General features: G+C 37.7%; 1 protein-coding gene across 1 annotated transcript in view; it reads left to right on the plus strand.

Moving 5' to 3' along the window:
- Positions 1-18359, plus strand: part of RGL1 (ral guanine nucleotide dissociation stimulator like 1) — a 286004-nt gene that overhangs the window by 117317 nt on the left and 150328 nt on the right. The window lies entirely within an intron of this gene.

Raw genomic sequence — 18359 nt, forward strand, 5'->3', positions numbered from 1 at the left:
GGATTATGGGTATAAATAACAGCATAAACAAAGGTGTGAAAGGGCAGTGTTTGGAGAATAATGAAAAACTTCAGCAATGTGAGAGAGTAGAGTGAATTAGAGCAGTGTGGAGGGGAAGATATGACTTGAGAGTCAAGATACAGACAGACTGTGAAGGACTGTACTAAGAACCTTGAACTCTGTCCTGTGGTAGTGCAACCCTATTGCAAGTTACAAAGCAGGGCAGTGATGTAATTAAAGGTTTTAAAGATGACTGCTGGTGGCGATATAGAGGATGACTAGGGAGAGTCAAGAGGCAGAGTCCAAAAACTTAGCTATTGCAGTAGGTCAACCTAGAGATAATGAAATGTATCAAAATGGTGATGATAGGAAAAGAGAAAAGCCTCTGACCTGAGAAGCCTTGGAGACAAGGAATTAATAGGACTTGGTGACTACTTCGATAAGGAGCTTAGTAATAGTAAGTGGTTGAGGATGACTATCAGATTTCTTGTTTGGGTTACTGGGTGGGTATTATTGCCATTAGTGGAGACAGGAAATACATGAGGAAAGGAAGGTTTCTGATATAAGTTAAAAGGTTTGGACAGAGGATTTGTTATTGGTGGAAGGCAGTGGCTTTAAGTGTTTTAGTTGACTACTTTTCTCTCTGTTTTTTTGAGTATACTTTTGGAGCATCCTCTAATATGTGTTTACTTTTTTAATGTTATGTACATGCACTCTTATTCTAACATTTATAAGCATTATAAAACATAAACAAACCTCGAAAAGTGGGTGAGATGAGATAATACATACAAATTGAAGTTGTATTTTTTTTCCAGCATATTAGTACATAGTCTTGGATACCAAATAGGATGTGTGCATCCCACTTTGGACTCACTGGGGTATGAAAGCAATTGTCACACCTGTAAGTAGCATTGGGAAGCATTGGTAGATTGTCTTCACCTTGGGGATATATTATGGCCCTCCCTTTCTTCTCCCTCAGACTGTTCTTTTCCAAATCTGCTTTTTTTTTTTTTTTTTTTTTTTTTTTTTGTGAAGCAGAAACAGAAAGTCCTAACTCACCATGAGCAAGGTTTATGAAAATTTTTTAACATCTGTGGTGGTTTGCTCCAGAAGGTCATTAGAATTCAAAAGAAGCAAGATTTAATTTTTTGATACAAACTTTGCCTGTGCTACAAAACAACTTCCTCCTCTAAAATGTCTAAGACCATCTGACAGGGGTTCTATGTTAGAAGTCCCAAAATGTCCCCAGATGAAGGGGTTCATTCCTATGGTCTGGCCCAGGCAGAGACCATTACCCAGGAGTCTATTTCTTCTCTACAAAATAATGGTGGGAAAAAGAAGAGTGTGTATGTTAGGTTGGTCCAATGGCTTAGACTAAAGAATAGAGAACTCTTACATTTTATTGATGACACTGCTAATACGCTGCTTGAGTATATCCATGATCCTGCCTTTCTATTTTGATTTCCTCCTTGGTTCTATGTGAGACCAGCAGTGACAGACTGTTATGCAGGGAAAGCGAATTTTGCCATATTTTAATTTAGAAAATACAGAACTTGTCTGGCAGGAACTGGAGTAGAAACTGAACAACTCTGGAGGTCTGTGGCAGAGAAAGAGGGGAGGAAGACAGAATTTAATCAACTTGCACCTGGCAGCCTGTTGACAGATCTCTAGGCTGATTTAATCAGTGCACTTGTCTCAGGTCAGACCTCAAAATTATTTTGACCTAATTTTACTATGCTTTATCCTGCTCATGGTTTTATACTGACAAAATGACTATCCTGGAATTCTTCTTTTAGAGACCCAAAAGAGTAAAAAATTACCCCCCACACTTTCCATTTATCCAGACTGAAGGGATGAAATGGAATGAGGGTATAGGAGTTGTGATCAGGCATAGGAAACAAATCATAAAGATCATATGGGAGCCTACTTAAGGGTCACTATTATATAAATCATTGTTCAGGCCACAATAAAGTTAGCAATTAACATCTCTCTGGTACTGAATCATATCAACCAAAATCAAATTGGAACAATGAGCCCAAGAACTGAATTCACGTGAGCTGCAAATCATAAATCCATCACTGTCCCAAGTAGAAACAACAAGCATTCTAGCAGATTCCATATGTTATTTTAAAGAAGTCTTAACAAATGTTTACATATAACCATACTTGTGGAGCAGAATTATGTGAATAGGAAGTGAAAAAACTGACAGTGTCAAATTCTTGCTTCTGTTTTCTTCCACATCTTTTATAATTGTGGGATAATTGTTTAGTTAGGCCCAGGAGAGCAGGGCAGAGGAAGGGTGACAGACATCAGAGACATGGAGGAGCTGGAGGAGCTGGCAGAGCTGGAGGAGCTGGCGGAGCTGGCGGAGCTGGAGTTGCTGACGGAGCTGGAGGAGCTGGCGGAGCTGGAGGAGCTGGAGGAGCTGGAGGAGCTGGCAGAGCTGGCAGTGTGGGACATGAAGGGAGCTGGGAGGAAGCTGACTCAGCTCTGGTAGGGAGGTCATAGATAAGGAAGCACACATTTCGGATAATCCTCTTGGCCTTTCTCTGCTACTGTGGTGGAAATAGTTTAATGTTTCTTTTTAAGCATTAAAAATAAAAAGCCAAAAAGTGACATGGCCAAAATTCTGTGAAAATTTCTAAAGGTGTGGCAGAATGGAAAGAGACGTTTTATTCCAAGACAGATCCATATCCAAATCTGGATTCTGCCACCTATGAGCTTGTGATCTTGGGCAATTCACTTAACTTCTCAGAGCTTAAGTTTCATCAGAATGGAGAACTAATACATTACAGAGTTCTCAGTATAATGTCTCTGTGCTAACACTCATTCTATTGTTTTGAAATTTATCTGTTACTTTTTCCTCTCATAGATTGCAGACTTCCCAGTGATTTGGATTAAAAACTTCTTCTCTAGGGAGAGTAGGGTAGGACACATGCTTATTTATTTTTGTTTCTCTCTCCCATATACACCTGGCACACTTATTAAGCCATAGCTCAGTAAAATGTTAAGAACTTCCCTTTCCCCTTCCACAGTAGGGTGCTGGGTGAAGTTTAAGCAATCCAGGCAAGCCCAAGAAGTTTGCTATAAGTCAGATTGGCCCAAAGAGATAGGTAGTTAGGGATGTTGAATTTTATATCTGCACAATTGCTTTTGTGCTAAGGGGTCTGAATCCAGGACACAATCTCATTCACCTTCCATTTTGGTTTATTAGAAATAGCAAGGTCTGGGACAGAGCAATCTCTTCAACAAATTGTGCTTGGAGAACTGGGTATCCACATGCAAAAGAATGAAAGAGGATCCATATCTCATACCCTATACAAAAATTAATTCTAAAATGGATCAAACATTAGAGTTAAGACCATAAAACTTTTAAAAGAAAATGTAGGGTAATATCTTATAAAACTTGTAATAGGAGGCAGTTTCCTTGATCTTACACCCAAAGCATGAGCATTGGAGAAAGAAATAGATTAATGGGAACTCCTCAAAATTAAACACTTTTGTGCATCAAAGAACTTTGTCAAGAAAGTAAAAAGGCAGCTTACACAATGGGAGACAATATTTGGAAACAACATATCAGATAAGGATTTAGTATCCAGAATATATAAAGAGATTGTTCAACTCAACAATAAAAAAGACAAACAACCCAATTAAAAAATGGGCAAGAGACATGAACAGACACTTCTCAGATGAGGAAATACAAATGGCTAAAAGGCACATGAAAAGATGCCCAACTTCCCTGGCTATTAGGGAAATGCAAATCAAAACCACAATGAGATACCATCTCACACCCACCAGAATGGTCATTATCAATAAAACCAAAAATGATAAGTGCTGGAGAGGATGTGGAGAAAGAGGCACACTTATCCACTGTTGGTGGGAATGTAAAATGGTACAACTTCTGTGGAAGGCAGTTTGGCGGTTCCTCAGAAAGCTAAGTATAAAATTGCCATATGTTCTGGCAATACCATTGCTAGATGTCTATTCAGAGGACATGAGGGCAAGGACACAAACGGACATTTACACACCAATGTTTATAGTAGCATTATTTGCAATAGCCAAGAGATGGAAACAGCCCAAATGTCCATCAGCATACAGGTGGCTAAACAAGCTGTAGTATATACAAACAATGGAATATTATGCAGCTGTAAGACAGAATAAAGTTATGAAGTATGTAACAACATGGATGGACCTTGAGGACATTATTCTGAGTGAGATTAGCCAGAAACAAAAGGACAAATACTGTATGATCTCACTGATATGAACTAACATTAATGAGTGAACTTGAAGAATTTCAGTTAAGAACAGAGGTCATCAGGAGATAGAAATAGGGTAGTGATTGGGTAATTGGAGCTGAAGTGATACAGATTGTGCAACAGGACTGATTGTAAAAGTGCAGAAATGGATAGAACAAAACTGCCTGATTGTAGCACAATAATGCCAGTACACTGAATGAAGCTGAATGTGAAAATGATAGAGGAAGGAGGGCTGGGGGCACATATGAAACCAGAAGGAAGGATAGATGATAAAGACTGAGATGGTATAATTTAGGAATGCTTAAAATGTACAATGATAGTGACCAGATGTACAAATTAAAACATGTTTTTGCATGAGGAAGAACAAAGGAATGTCAATATTGCAAGGAATTGAAAATAGATGGTCATCCATATTTTAAAACTTCAACTTCTGTGTGAGACTAAAGCAAGCAATGTTTATTTGATACAGAGTTTATATTTTGACTAGTGCATTTCCTAATTTAATGTATATGGACAATTTAATTGAACACCATAAGTACATGGAACCTTGAATAGGGCATGAGATTTTGTAGGTTTGTCCAGGTTAGTGTGATGCCCTGATAAATCCCAGAATGATTTGAACAGTGAATAAAGAAGTATTTGCAATGGGGAAATGGGGAGAAAGGGGGAAAATTCAAATTCCCATTTGGAGAATTCCTGATGTTCTTGCAAGCAGTGGAGACAATCAAATCAATAGGCTGAGCCCTCAGTCTTGGGGTTTGTACCTATGAACCTTATTCCTGCAAAGGACAGGCTAAGCCTACTAAAAATTAGACCTGAGAGTCACCTCCAGAGAACCTCTTTTGTTGTTCGGATGTGGCCTTTCTCTCTCAGCCAACTCAGCATGTGAACTCACTGCCTTCCCCCCATGTGGGACATGACTCCCAGGGGTGTAAATCTCCCTGGCAATGTGGGACAGAAAGCCTGGGATAAGCCAGGACCTGGCATCAAGAGATCAAGAAAGCCTTCTTGACCCAAAGGGGGAAAAGGGAAATGAGACAAAATAAAGTTTCAGTGGCTGAGAAATTTCAAACAGTTGAGAGGTTATCTTGGAGGTTATTCTTATGCACTATATAGATGTCCCTTTTTAGTTTATGGTTTATTGAGGTGGCTAGAGGGAAGTACCTGAAACTGCTGAGCTATGTTCCAGTAGCCTAGATTCCTGAAGACAATTATATAAAGATATAACATTTACAATGTGACTATGTGATTGTGAGAACTTTGTGTCTGATGCTCCTTATATCCATGGTATGGACAGATGATTAAAAAATATGGATAAAAATAAATAAATAAATAATAGGGGGGACAAAGGGTAAAATAAATTGGGTAGATGGAAACACTAGTGATCAATGAGAGGGAGGGGTGAGGGGTATGGTATGTGTGAGTTTTTCTTTTTCTTTTGCTGGACTGATGCAAATGTTCAAAAAATGATCATGGTGATGAAAATACAATTCTGTGATGATATTGTAAGCCATTGATTGTACACCATGTATGGAATGTTTTTATGTCAAGAATGTATGTTTGTACGTTAAGTTTTTACAATAAAAACATTAAAAAAAAAAGTAGCAAGGTCAATCAGTGGCAATGAAAAAAAGGATAAAAGTGGGAAAGTCCTGTAAAAGGTTAAGAAGGAAAAACAAAAGAGAAAAGAAACTGCAACCCAGTTGGAATGAAAAGTTGACACAATAAAATTATCCTCTTTTCCCTCAGACAGATGTCAAAATGGATTTCATACAGACTCTGAAAATAAAAGCAACACTCAACTGAGTAGTCAGGCCCCACATTCCATCCATCCTCCATTTGCTGGTATCAAAATTGACGCATTTCATGAATTTAGCTATCAAATACTGTATGTGTCTGGAATAAAGGCAGATAAAATGGGACAATTTGACCACAGCCACATGTGTCAAAGCTCTAACCTTTAACCTTAATGAAAATATAATCTTGGATCAAACACAGAAATCCTGCAGATATGCACAAGTCATTTAATGCAGCCTTTGAAAATACTGTGATGGATGGCTGGTGGTATTTTGAAGGTTTGATGAGAAATCCAGGCTTGGTCCTCCTAGGAATATTTGCAATCTTAAAGAAAAAGCAGGTTCTAATTCAGTAACTGTTTAATATATATGAGCAATATCTTCTCTGCAGGCTGAATTGAAAACACCGCTAACTTTGTTGCTATGCAAAGCAGTTTTCAAACATGTTTTGGAAATTTGTTTGAGATTTGTAAATAGAATTTGGTTTTAAATTGCATCTGTTTAGGCTTAAGAACTTTGGGTTCACTCAAAAATAATATGCGGGTTCCAACCTAAATGGGCTATGGAAGTTAAATTCAACAGCTCTCATCCTATGTGTACATGAATGCAAGGCACTTTCTTTATGGTACACACTTACAGAGCTTGACATAAAAGAAAAAAAACGTGGAAGAAGTAAAAGCTGGTATATCCATTATAGGGTTCACTAAAAGACAAATGGGCTGTCATTGAAAATAGGGATTGCATCTTCTGCAATACACATGAAACATCACCAGTAGAAGTCTACTAGATTTAATTTGAAAATATCACCATGCTATGGTAAGCTCAAGTCTTTGTTAGCTTTTCTAAGAATTCTGTAAGTTACGGTTTTGACTTTATTGTGTTAGCTCTGGGCACACAAATCACTGAGAGATGAGCTCACAATATCTGTTCAACAGGTAGAGTTGGGAAGTAGCATCTCTTGTAGTTTTCTTCTTGATTTCATTGCCTTTTATGTTCCCGTGTTTACCTGGGTCACTGAGATTTTGATCCCATATGGGATAGATTTGCCATGTTTTATCTCAAGTGCATATCAAAAAAGCTGAAAAGAAAATTAAAACCATGAGCCAGTAGTAGACTCACCCTAAGACAAGGAACGCCAACTGTCCCATTGTGGATGAACGTTGGACTCTTTCCTTTAGCCTTAGCATCACATATAGGGCTTTCTTCCTATCCCAGGAGAAGATCCCAGAGATTAAGATCAGGGAAGGAACAAGATGCTTGCATAGAAATAAAGATGCCACTTTGAATATAAAGCTTCTTGTAACTACTTAATCTAGAAAACGGCTGTCTAGCTATTGAGCACCACCAACTAGATTTAATAATTGCTACATGAAACTAATCAATGAGATCTCTGGGAAAAGGTGTTGTCTGAATGAAAGAGGAATGATGTTTAGCAGTATATGGTATATGTAAAAATCATATGTCATTGCTGCTTAGAGACTGAGAGAAGGGATAAAGATTGGCCTAGAGCCAGCTCACTGCACTTGTCTGTCCCAGAAGTGTTTTCTTGAAAGAGATTTCTCCCATCGGGACCTGTCATTTTCCCATGGCTTAGTAAAGTGACTGTAATTAGAATTCTATTTATAGGAAAGTGAAAAATTGAAAACAGACGGCTCTTTAACCTGAAATGAAGAAGGGCCAATATATTTGGTAGTTTGTTAAAGTGATTTTATATGTGAACTGGTAAGCTCAACAGATATCCTTCCCTGGTTCTAAAATTTTTAGATTTTTGCATTCCTCTTATGAGAAGCTCAACTCAGAATCCTTCTAAGTAAGTTTCTTTTCTTTTTTTTTTTGCATAGGCAGGCACCAGTAATCAAACCCAGGACTCCGGCATGGCAGGCTAGAACTCTGCCACTGTCACCATTGCCTGTCCCCAACTTTAATCTTTTTGAGAGCTTAGATTCTTGGGAATTCAGAATTTCAACTTTACATGATGTTCTTTTGTAAGTGAAACACACTGACTATTAAAAATATAACCGTATAGTATGGTGATTAGGGTACAGACTCTGGGGTCAGAGAAACCCTGGGACTGTTCCTTAGCCTCACTTGTTCTGAATTTCACACAAGGCTATTCTGAGGGTGAAATGATGCTTATGAAGTGCTAGCCCAGGGCTCGGCCCAGTGAATGCCGAAGGTTGCTGATGTTGACGTTATTGTTGAGACCTAAAGGATGGCTCTGACCCAGATCAACTAACCTTCCTTCAACTTGAAGGTAAAAATTAGCCAGTGATCACTGAACCGGATGATGCACTCCTAATGCGTTTGCATTTTGTCCTCTTTAGTCAGTTAAAGCTGGTGTTCACAGAATGATGAAACACTGGAGTCTGGAGCAGTCATGTGATTTACAGTTCAGTCTCATTTTCAGCTTTCAAACAACATTAATCACTGAGCTTTTTATTGTAGTAAAAATGCAAGCAATAAAAAAATGAGTCTCCTAGAATTTCCTCTATCTGTCTTAGAATACTGAAGAATACTTTGTAACCTCTCTTCTATGTGGGTATTCTCTCCCTCTCCAGTGGCTGTCCTTGAAGATTTGTTAACAGACTGCCCACACTGAATGGAGACTGGGAAGGGAGTCCAGCTGTTTTCCTTGTGCTGGCACTCTATACTGAGCAGAAATCGCTGAGCAAAAAGCAGCGTTCCTCCAGGGAGGTTCATAAGTGTAATACAGTCTCAGACTGGGTTTTTCTTTTTTTTTATTTGTTTTTATTATTTAAAACTTCTTTCAAGTACTGTCGTTGAGAAGGGAAAAGTACACAAAGTCTGAAAGCCCAATTGAACCAGCCTTTCAAAGATATCAGCTTGAATAAAGCAGGGATGCCTTCCACTCTTAATTATCTACTTTTAACAGGAGACAGTTGCTCTCAGAGAAAGTCATTTCTGACTCCCCTGTTGCACAACCTTGCTCAGCATTCAGTGAAGCAGTACATAATTAAAATTCTTTTGGAAACGTTTGCCCAATAATTGGCATTTGTTCCCAAAATACATCATAATGGTACACTGGTGACTTTTTTTTTTTTTTTTTTGGTTTTTGGTTTTAATGGGAAGAAAATAAAAATGATTTCTTTAAAAAGGGTGACGGAGATTTTTTAAAATTAAAGCATTATGTTTAGTTGCTCAATCCTGCTCTTAAAGAGATTGTAGCGTGATAGGAGAGACAAGACTAAGCTGGGGAAAAGCAAAAGAAAGCAATACACAGAAAAAGTGGCCTTATATAGACTAGAAATGCTGTTGAAATTTCAAAGAGGAAGAGATTAATGAGGATGTGTTGCACCCTTACCTCCTACTATGTTGGTATATACTATCACTTCACACACCACCGATGTTTAGTATTGCTATGAAATGATCTGAAGTGCCTCCTTGCCCAGATCAAATGCCTCCCTGCTCCAAGAATCCTTCTTTACGCCAGGGCTTCCTGCAGTTCTTCCTGTCTGAATTCCATAATGTCCGTTTGTGCCCCTATCTCTACCTCCACACAGGAGTCCTTGATTCCTGATGGCCAACTCTTTCTTTGTTTTCAATAGGAGTGGCCAGGTGAGACCACTGATGCATTCCCCACAATTTTGACACCTTCTCGGATGCCCAGAATTGAAAATACCATAATAGCAATCATGATTAGGAAACATTATTCCTGAATGTGGTTTTGGATGCTAAGGGTTAGTGAGCACTTCCAGACATCAGCTTTGCTAAGCCTCAGCAAACTAACAATTGACTACAAGCCAGAGAGTTTTAGGTTGTTCCTGAACAGTCAGAACTCGGATATAATATCCATGAATGTCAAGAGACTATTATAATGTCATTCTATTGGACTTTTGAATAGTGAATGCATAATGTGGAAATAAATACAATATGTGAGTGACTCATAGAAATCTCAGTCTTTCATTGTTTTGTTTAGTAGCGTAAATCCCTTAGCTCTACTGGAAAAAGAATTCAATGCATATTAGTTTTGTTTCCTATGTAGGGAGGGGGTGGTTTGAGTACTTTATTTTATATCTCTAAGAGATCTTAGCAGTCTTGTAGTCCATCTACTCATATTAAAGGTGAGGAAACTAAGGCTGAGAAAGGTGAAATGGCTTGCCCAAGGGTTAAATAAAGAATTTTTTAAAAAGTTAAAAAAATTTTTTTAAAAAAGGGCAGTGCGATGGTGGCTCAGTGGCAGAATTCTCGCCTGCCATGCCGGAGATCTGGGTTCGATTTCCGGTGCCTGCCCATGCTAAAAAAAAAACAAAAAACAAAACCTAAACTAAAGAATTAACTGTAGCCTATAATGAATGAACTCAGGTCTTCTGTCTTGAATTTCAGTGCTTTCTGCGCTTACCCTGTTCTGAAACTTTGAGTAAAAGTAAAATGCAAAGACCGTTTTTGATATAGCGTTTCAGGTGTAAGGGTTGAAGATGGCAGGAGATGGGAGTAAACAAACTCGTCTTATCTGAAAAGAACCTCAGCTCATTAGGAAGAAGAATTAGCATGATAGGAGGTGGGAGTAAATAAATGGCAAAAAGACAAATAATCATGGGAAGGGACTGGAACAGGTCAAATGCCAGACAGTTTCAAGATTAGAAGAAATATGGGTTGAGTTAAAAATAAAAAGATTTCCTGAGGTAGAAGCAAAAGTTTATGTGCAAAAAGGGAAAATTCAGAAACACTGTATGGTTCATAAGTATGTTGGAATCTGCAGGGGCAAAAGAAAAGTATGGCCCTATGAGATAACGATAAGGAGCACCAAACAATTCTGGTAAGGTTCTGAACACTAAACTCTTATTTTTTCTTCCTACATATTTAAAGGGAAGGAGAGGGAGATGAAAAGATAATGATTTTAAGGGATGTCTCATACACTATTTATCATCAGAGAAAGGAAAGTCAAATTCAGTAAAGTACAGAGCAACAGAATTCAGTGAAATTGTGCCCCTAGCTCTTTTTTACATGGGCAGGCACCGGGAATCGAACCCGGGTCCTCGGGCATGGCAAGCAAGCACTCTTACCTGCTGAGCCACCGTGGCATGCCCCCCTAGCTCTTTTTTGAAAGCTGTACTTCAAAAAGATTATCTATAGGATTTATGGATTTTTTTTTTTATCAAATGGCAAGAACCGACAGTAGTAATGGTAAATTTTTGTGTTACTACATTGTCATTTAATACTTAGGTTTTCAAGATAGCCCCTGAGAAGCTGTTAATTCACTTAATAGATTTTACATAAATTTATTACAGCAAAAGCATGTAAATAATTTCCATTTATCATCTGTTCGCCCTCTTTTTCTATGAGTACTTTTCATCCATGTTACTATTTTTGAGTTGATATCTATAGCTTTTCCTGTCTTAGTTTGTTAGGCTGCTATGAAAATACCACATAATGGGTTGGCTTAAACACAGGAATTTACTGACTCATGGTTTTGAGGCTAGGAGAAGTTCCAAATCAAGTTGTTCGCAAGGCAATGCTTTCTCCCCAAAGTCTGTAATATTCGGGTACAGGCGGCCAGGAGTTCCTTGGCTTGTGTGGTTGCCTTGGGTCACATGATGCTGTCCTCTCCTATCTCTTCTGTCTCTGCTGGGCTTCTGCCTCCTGTCAGTGGCTTTCTTTCATGTTGGCTTCCTGTTTCTTCTCTTTATAAGACCTCCAGGAATCTGGATAAACAGTCATCCTCATTCAATTTGGATACACCTTAACTAATCATAACATCTTCAAGAGTTACTATTTAAAAGCGGTTCATTTTTCTTGGTTGCATAACTCAATCTAACACATATCCCTAATAAGAAAATGATATTCCTATAATTATTTTGAAGTCTACTGTGTTTTAGCTATAAACTAAATATATTTTTATTAAAATTTGACAATGCAGTATATATTTGACTTGCCATATAAAAGTACTATATTTCCAATTTAATAACAAAAAATAAAAATTGGAATATTACCATGGAATCTGAAATGTTTGCATTCATAGTCAATACTCATTTTTTCTCTTTTTAAAATTTATTTTATATTACATAAGTTGTGGGTTTACAAAAAAAGCATGCAAAAAATGCAGTTTCCTTTACACCTTCTATTATTAACACTTTGCATTTTAGTTGGTAACTTTATTACAATTTATGAGAGAATACTATTATAATTGTACTATTACTATAGTCTATAGTTTATGTTAGAGTTCACTGCCTATGTTGTATATGGGTTTTTTAAAAACCTGACCCATTTGAAATGCCTTGTATTTAAGTTCACTAATTCTTTCTTCTGCTAGTTCCAATCTGTTCTTGAAGCCATCTTGAGAATTTTTCTTCTTATTTATTGTGTTCTTCCACTCCTGTATTTCCGTTTGGTTCTTTTTAAAATTTCTGTCTCTTTTTTGAGATTCTCATATTGTTCATGCATCATTTTCCTGATATCCTTTCATTCTTTACATTTTCCTTTGTATTCTTGAACATACGGTAGATCATTTTTCTAAAGTCTTTGTCTGCTATATCCAAAGTCTGATCTTCTTTCTTGATTGTTTCCTAATTTTTATTTTGTTCCTTTGGATGTGTCATCATATCCTGATTCTTGAGCTTCCATTCCTTAAGGATTTCTTTGAGTGCCAGGAGCTAACAAAAAATCAGCTAATACAAAAACACCTTTCACAGTCTTTGTGTACATTCCCTGTGTTGGCATATACACTCCTGCTGAGTTTAGCATTTCTATGAATAAGATCAGCCTGAGGTGAAATTGAAGTGCAGGGTCCTTTCTGTCATTTCTGAAGGTTTGTACTTGCTAGCTTATGGCCTTAGGAACCCAGCCCTCACTCCTCTTAAACCTCAAAGTTCCCCCTCACCCCACCCAATACACACACATCTTTCACAGGAATCCAAATATTCCCTCTATTCCCTATAAAATAGATTTTCACACTCTCCAGGGAGCTCTATTACAGATTGCTTTGATATAATTGTTTCTTACACTGCTTTAGCTGTCTGCAAGCTGCTTCTGCCTGCTGGGCAAGTTCTGGGAGAGTGTGCCAGAGAAGAGTTTCCTGGTTTAGTCTTTTGGGCTGCTACCAGATAAAATGGCACCAATATGCAGGATAATTTATCATCTTGTATTTTATATATATTAACTCATAAGCATAGCATTAGTAAATATTTTTTAAAAGAAGATGCAGATACCCATTATCCCAGTATGCACATTGTGGTTATTCCGTTTCCTCTGAAACAGAGCCAGGAATTCACAATGAGAACACAGGTTGGCACTGCACACACTGGGAAGGGGGTGGGAGAAGGGCAGCTAAGGCACCACAAGCTTTTCCTACCGTTTTTTTTTCCTACCATTTTTAAAGCTTCAATTTCTTCATTCTACCCTTTCCAAGTTACTTAAACTCTTTAACTGTTTTTCAGAACGTTGAGGAAGATGGTGTAACTGAGCCATCAGGATTTAAGGGATGATTTTGGTTACTGAATCATTATATAGATATTCCTTTTTGCTTTCTGGTGTATTGGAGTAGAAAGAGGGAAATAACCTGAAATCTCTAAATTGTAACCCAGCTGTCTTTTTTTTTTATTTCTTATTTAAAAAAAAATTTTTTTAACATGGGCAGGCACTGGGAATCAAACCCGGGTCTCCAGCATGGCAGGCGAGAACTCTGCCTGCTGAGCCACGTGGCCCGCCCTAACCCAACTGTCTTGATCTGATATTGATTGTATAGCCCTTATCTTCTGCCCTTGTGATTATAAAAACGGTGTGACTAACCTTCATCTGTACCCAGTTATCCAGTTTTTCAACTTTAGAGTCTTGTAATCACTAAAGACGACTGCTAATGTTTATTAATGAAGAGTCTTGAGTCAGTCCAGAACTAACCCACCCCAAGACCAAAGTCATCTTTATAACTAAGACTGGATTTAACCAAAGCGGGCCTGCCTGACATGCACAGTAGCTTAGACTTTAACCTACAATCACCTATACCTCAGTATAATACTAAAAATTATGCCCATCCCACCATTTTCTTACATATATTCTGTGACTTAGCATGTAATCAATCTGCACATGCTCAATAATTAGATCACCTCTAATTATGTCATCTGGGGCCACTGGGCTCATTAACCTACACCCTGCCCATTGTTTTCTCTAATAAAATTGTCAGTAATTCTCCAGTTTGGGTAGACTGATTTGGGGCCAATAGGCCATCTGCTGTCCTGCTATGTGCCTAGTAGTAATTAACTCTTCTCTCTTTAAAACCCAGTGTCTCAGGAACTGGTTATTGAGCATGTAGGGCAAAAGAATCCACAGACTTTGTCTGGTAACAGTGGCTCTGTTAGTTTTTGTTCATTGTTCAAAGATTGTGAGGGCAGTGGCATCCTGGAGCTTCATGTGCTGCCATCTTTTTCAGTTTTCATTCACTTTTGGTCCTTCATGATCATTTACAATATGATGGCATCAACTGTGCCCTTCATTATAACCATGGAACTTGAGTATTTTTGAAGAAATAGAATAATTTATCACCTTATACATTATATGTATTAAATCATAAGCATAGCATTAGTAAATATTTTTTAAAAGAAGATACAGATTTAAAAACACACATTTTAAAGAAATACATTTATTTAAAGACTTAGGTTCTTTCTCCCCCGCTTTGCTATCAATTACTTTTAAGACAGCTAAAATTTATAAATTTTGATTAGAATGATCTTTGGATTTAACTAACTTTAGAAAATTTCAATAAAAACCATTCAGCTTTGCTGGGGGTGTTAAGGATCTAATGGCTGAGGGGGAAGTGACCTCAAAAACCCTCACAGTAGCTTTTCACGTCAGTTAATGGTTTCTCAGTATCAAGTGAGAGTATCTCTCTTCCTTTCCATGAAACTTATTTATCCTTTTCTTACTTTACTTTTCTGCCTCATGCAGTGCACATAGCATACAATCGCAATCCTTTTATAATGAGAAAAGAATAGTTCTCAAGCAATTTTCTGTTTTAACTTTTGTGAAGAAATTTGCTTTCGTTTTCTCTGATCAGATACTTGCCTTTGTGTTTGTACAGCTTCCTTTCCCCATCCCATTCCAACTTAAAGCTAACCTTGCCATCCAATATATATTTTTTAAATCCTGCTGATGTGGGTATTAGGTGTTTCCTGATGACAGTTCTTCAACATTGATTTCCAGAAGAGCTTGTAAGGCTCATGGTGTTTTAGAACTGTTTTTAAATAGAACGAAAGATGTTGTCTTTTAGGTTGTGACTTCATCCTGTCTCATTCTCTGTTGAATAAGTTCATGTTAGTGGTATTTGCATGGAGGTTGGCTTGTAACCTAGACTGTGTGTTATGAGTAAAGAAGGCAGTAGTTCAACACTGAAGTGTACAACACATTTAAGGTAGGAGTTCTACCTCCTGTAATGATATGCGTCCTGCTTGAATTCTGACCAAAAAATGGCCCCACCAGATAGGTTTCTAGCTCGTTTTATGGGAATAAGTAACTGGCCTATAGTGTGTGACTTTTGTGTTTTTTGTTTTTGTTTTTTACCTTTTTTTTATTAATTAAAAAAAATTAACAAACAAAACATTTAGATATCATTCCATTCTACATATACAATCAGTAATTCTTAATATCATCACATAGTTGCATATTCATCATTTCTTAGTACATTTATAGTGCATGACTTTTTAAAAGAAAGAGCAGAGGAGAACTTTAGATTCGAAAAGGAAAAAGATGAATGAGCAGCAGGACCAGCTTTGTAATTTGTAAGGCCCAGTGCAAGATGAAAATGTGGGGTGCCCTTTTCAAAAAGTACTAAGAATTTCAAGACAGTGACAGTGAAGCATTAAAACAGGCATGGGGCTCTTCTGAACACAGGCCTATCTGAAGTTGACATTGGAGTCAAAAGAAAAAGGATTGATCTATTTTCTCATTATGTTTCTCTTCCCTCTGTTCTACTCTTATATTCTCACCAGATGTGATCATCTCTCAAGGGTGTACTCTTGTGCTAATGAGCTAAGATACAGATACTTTATCCTCATAATGTGTCAGTGGGGGAAGGGGCACTAAAGGGAGGCCGCATTTCACCAGCAATGGGAGAAGAGGTGCCGAAAGTCTGTTGAAGTGACTTAGTAGAGAGAGCATAACCTTTGGAACTCTGCAGTTTTCTAGCAGTGTAATAAAGTTACTTAATCTATCTGAATTTTCCTATTCATTGCTTAAAATAAAGATATCCATGTAGTAAACTACTTAATCTATCTGAATTTCACTTTTCATTGCTGTAAAATAATGTTCTCCACCTTACAGGGTTATTGTGTGGATTAGAGAGAATATAGAAAATACCTAGCACAGTGACCGCTACGCACTAGAAGTTTAATATATATTGTGTACATTGTGTAACTGGTTAGTTTTCATGAGTGAGGAGATGTACGGAGGATGGGTGAAAAAAGTGCTCAAGTCCCAGATAGGGTGGAGAGTCTCAAAATACTTAAAGAGCCTCGTAAGAGCTGGCTGCTTTTTTGCATCCCTCCTTAATTCTGAAGAGCTTTGGAATGGTTTTGAACTTGGAATTGCGTCTTCCTCCCAACCAGGGCAAGGAGCAATCTTAGGGAAGTCAGTGTATAGTAGAGTTCACCCTCCAACACTGAAAATTTGCCGACTTTCACCCACACTGAGGAGATGAGGAAGCAGCCGTAGGCAGACAAGAGGATAGGAATAGTGGGTTCAGTGGGATAGATTACATTTACAGATGTTCAATTATTTGCCTTGAGATTTTGTAGTTTGTCTATTTTATCAATCTACTTTTCTGTAATATACAAAGAATACAGCCAAAACCATTTTATGTAGTTTTTCCAATTTGTTTTGATTAACTGTTTGTTGTTTATAGTATTATCTCCAATAACAACAATGGAATTTCCTTCTTTACTAATCAGGCCTGTTTCCATTTTGCCTGTTTATTTTAATTTACATTTCTGGGGACTGAAATCTCCACATGACTCTTTTTTGTTTATTTCTTTGCATGTATGTGTCATTATCATTTATTAGCATTTCTACTCTGAGGAGCTTTGATCATCAATTGTAAAGTTTCTGCTTCCTGGTTCTAATGTGAGTATGTTAAGTGCTTTATGTTCCCAAGTTCTTCACAGTGGTTTTTGTTAGTAGTTTTCTCATTACTACCCTGTGCAAGCAGATGGGTTTACAGATGGAGCACATGAGGCCTTGAGGCAGAGAAGTAACTCCTTTCAGGAGATTTGTTTACCCAAATCCTCTGACCTGTCCCCTCATCCTCTTATCAATCCCAATTTCCATTTGCTTTTATTTGAGTAATAGGTTATGCGAGCATAAGACCTACTTTTTTTGCAGATATGCGCAATTCCCTGAAGACTTTAACACAAAAGCTAGTCAATTGTTAACCAATGAGCAACTGCAGCTTGCAATATTAGCTCTTTGGGTACATAATACATGTTACCCTTGACCCTTTCTTATGAAAAACTTATAGTCTGTTAAACAAAAAAATTGTTAAACAAAGGGAAATGGTAGCTTCAATTTTACATCTGTCATTTGAATATATTAGATCTGCATTCTTATTTTCCCTGGATTCTCACTTACTTCTTTACTGACTAAATTAACTAATTCATCAAACATCTATTTAGTGTTTATTATGTATATGGCACCATATCTAGTCTGCAGAAAATTTTTTTGACCAGAAGGTGGAATTAGAATTGAAAGCAAATAACTATAATAAAGCTTATAAGTGACACGGAAGGCATCTGTCCAGAGTAGACACTGAGAGTAATAAAGAAGGGAAGGCTCTATTCCCTTTGTAGTGGTGGGGAGGGGGATGGGGTGGGGTCCCCATAGACTAGCAGATACAGGTAAACAAGCTACGTGTATTCCAGAACCCTAAATACATTCAAATACCTGAGACAGTGTGGCAGAGGAGGCAACAGAGGATGAGGTGGGCGAGGAGAGGTGGAAGAGCCAGACACGAAAGGACCTTAGATACATTGCTGAGGAGTTTGGATTTTATTTTCTAGGAAAGGTTTTAAGTAGGTGGAGCATTATTATCAGATTTGACTTTTAGAAAAATTATCCTAAGAAGGATAGATTTCAGGGGACTGGAATGGAGACGAGGAGACCCCTTAGAAGAGTATGGTGCTGACCCAGCAAAATATGACGAAGTTTTGAACAAGCCAGTGGCAGATAGATTGAGAAAGATGTCAAGGGAGTAGACATTACTGAATTGGCATTAAGTTTTAAATACTATCTTCACAGTGAGTGCTGATAAAACTGAGGCCCAAGAAAGTAACACAGCCAATAAAGATCAAGAAAAATATTCCTCTCT

This window comes from Tamandua tetradactyla, chromosome 4 (genome assembly GCF_023851605.1).
Source record: "Tamandua tetradactyla isolate mTamTet1 chromosome 4, mTamTet1.pri, whole genome shotgun sequence".
Taxonomy (NCBI): Eukaryota; Metazoa; Chordata; class Mammalia; order Pilosa; family Myrmecophagidae; genus Tamandua; species Tamandua tetradactyla.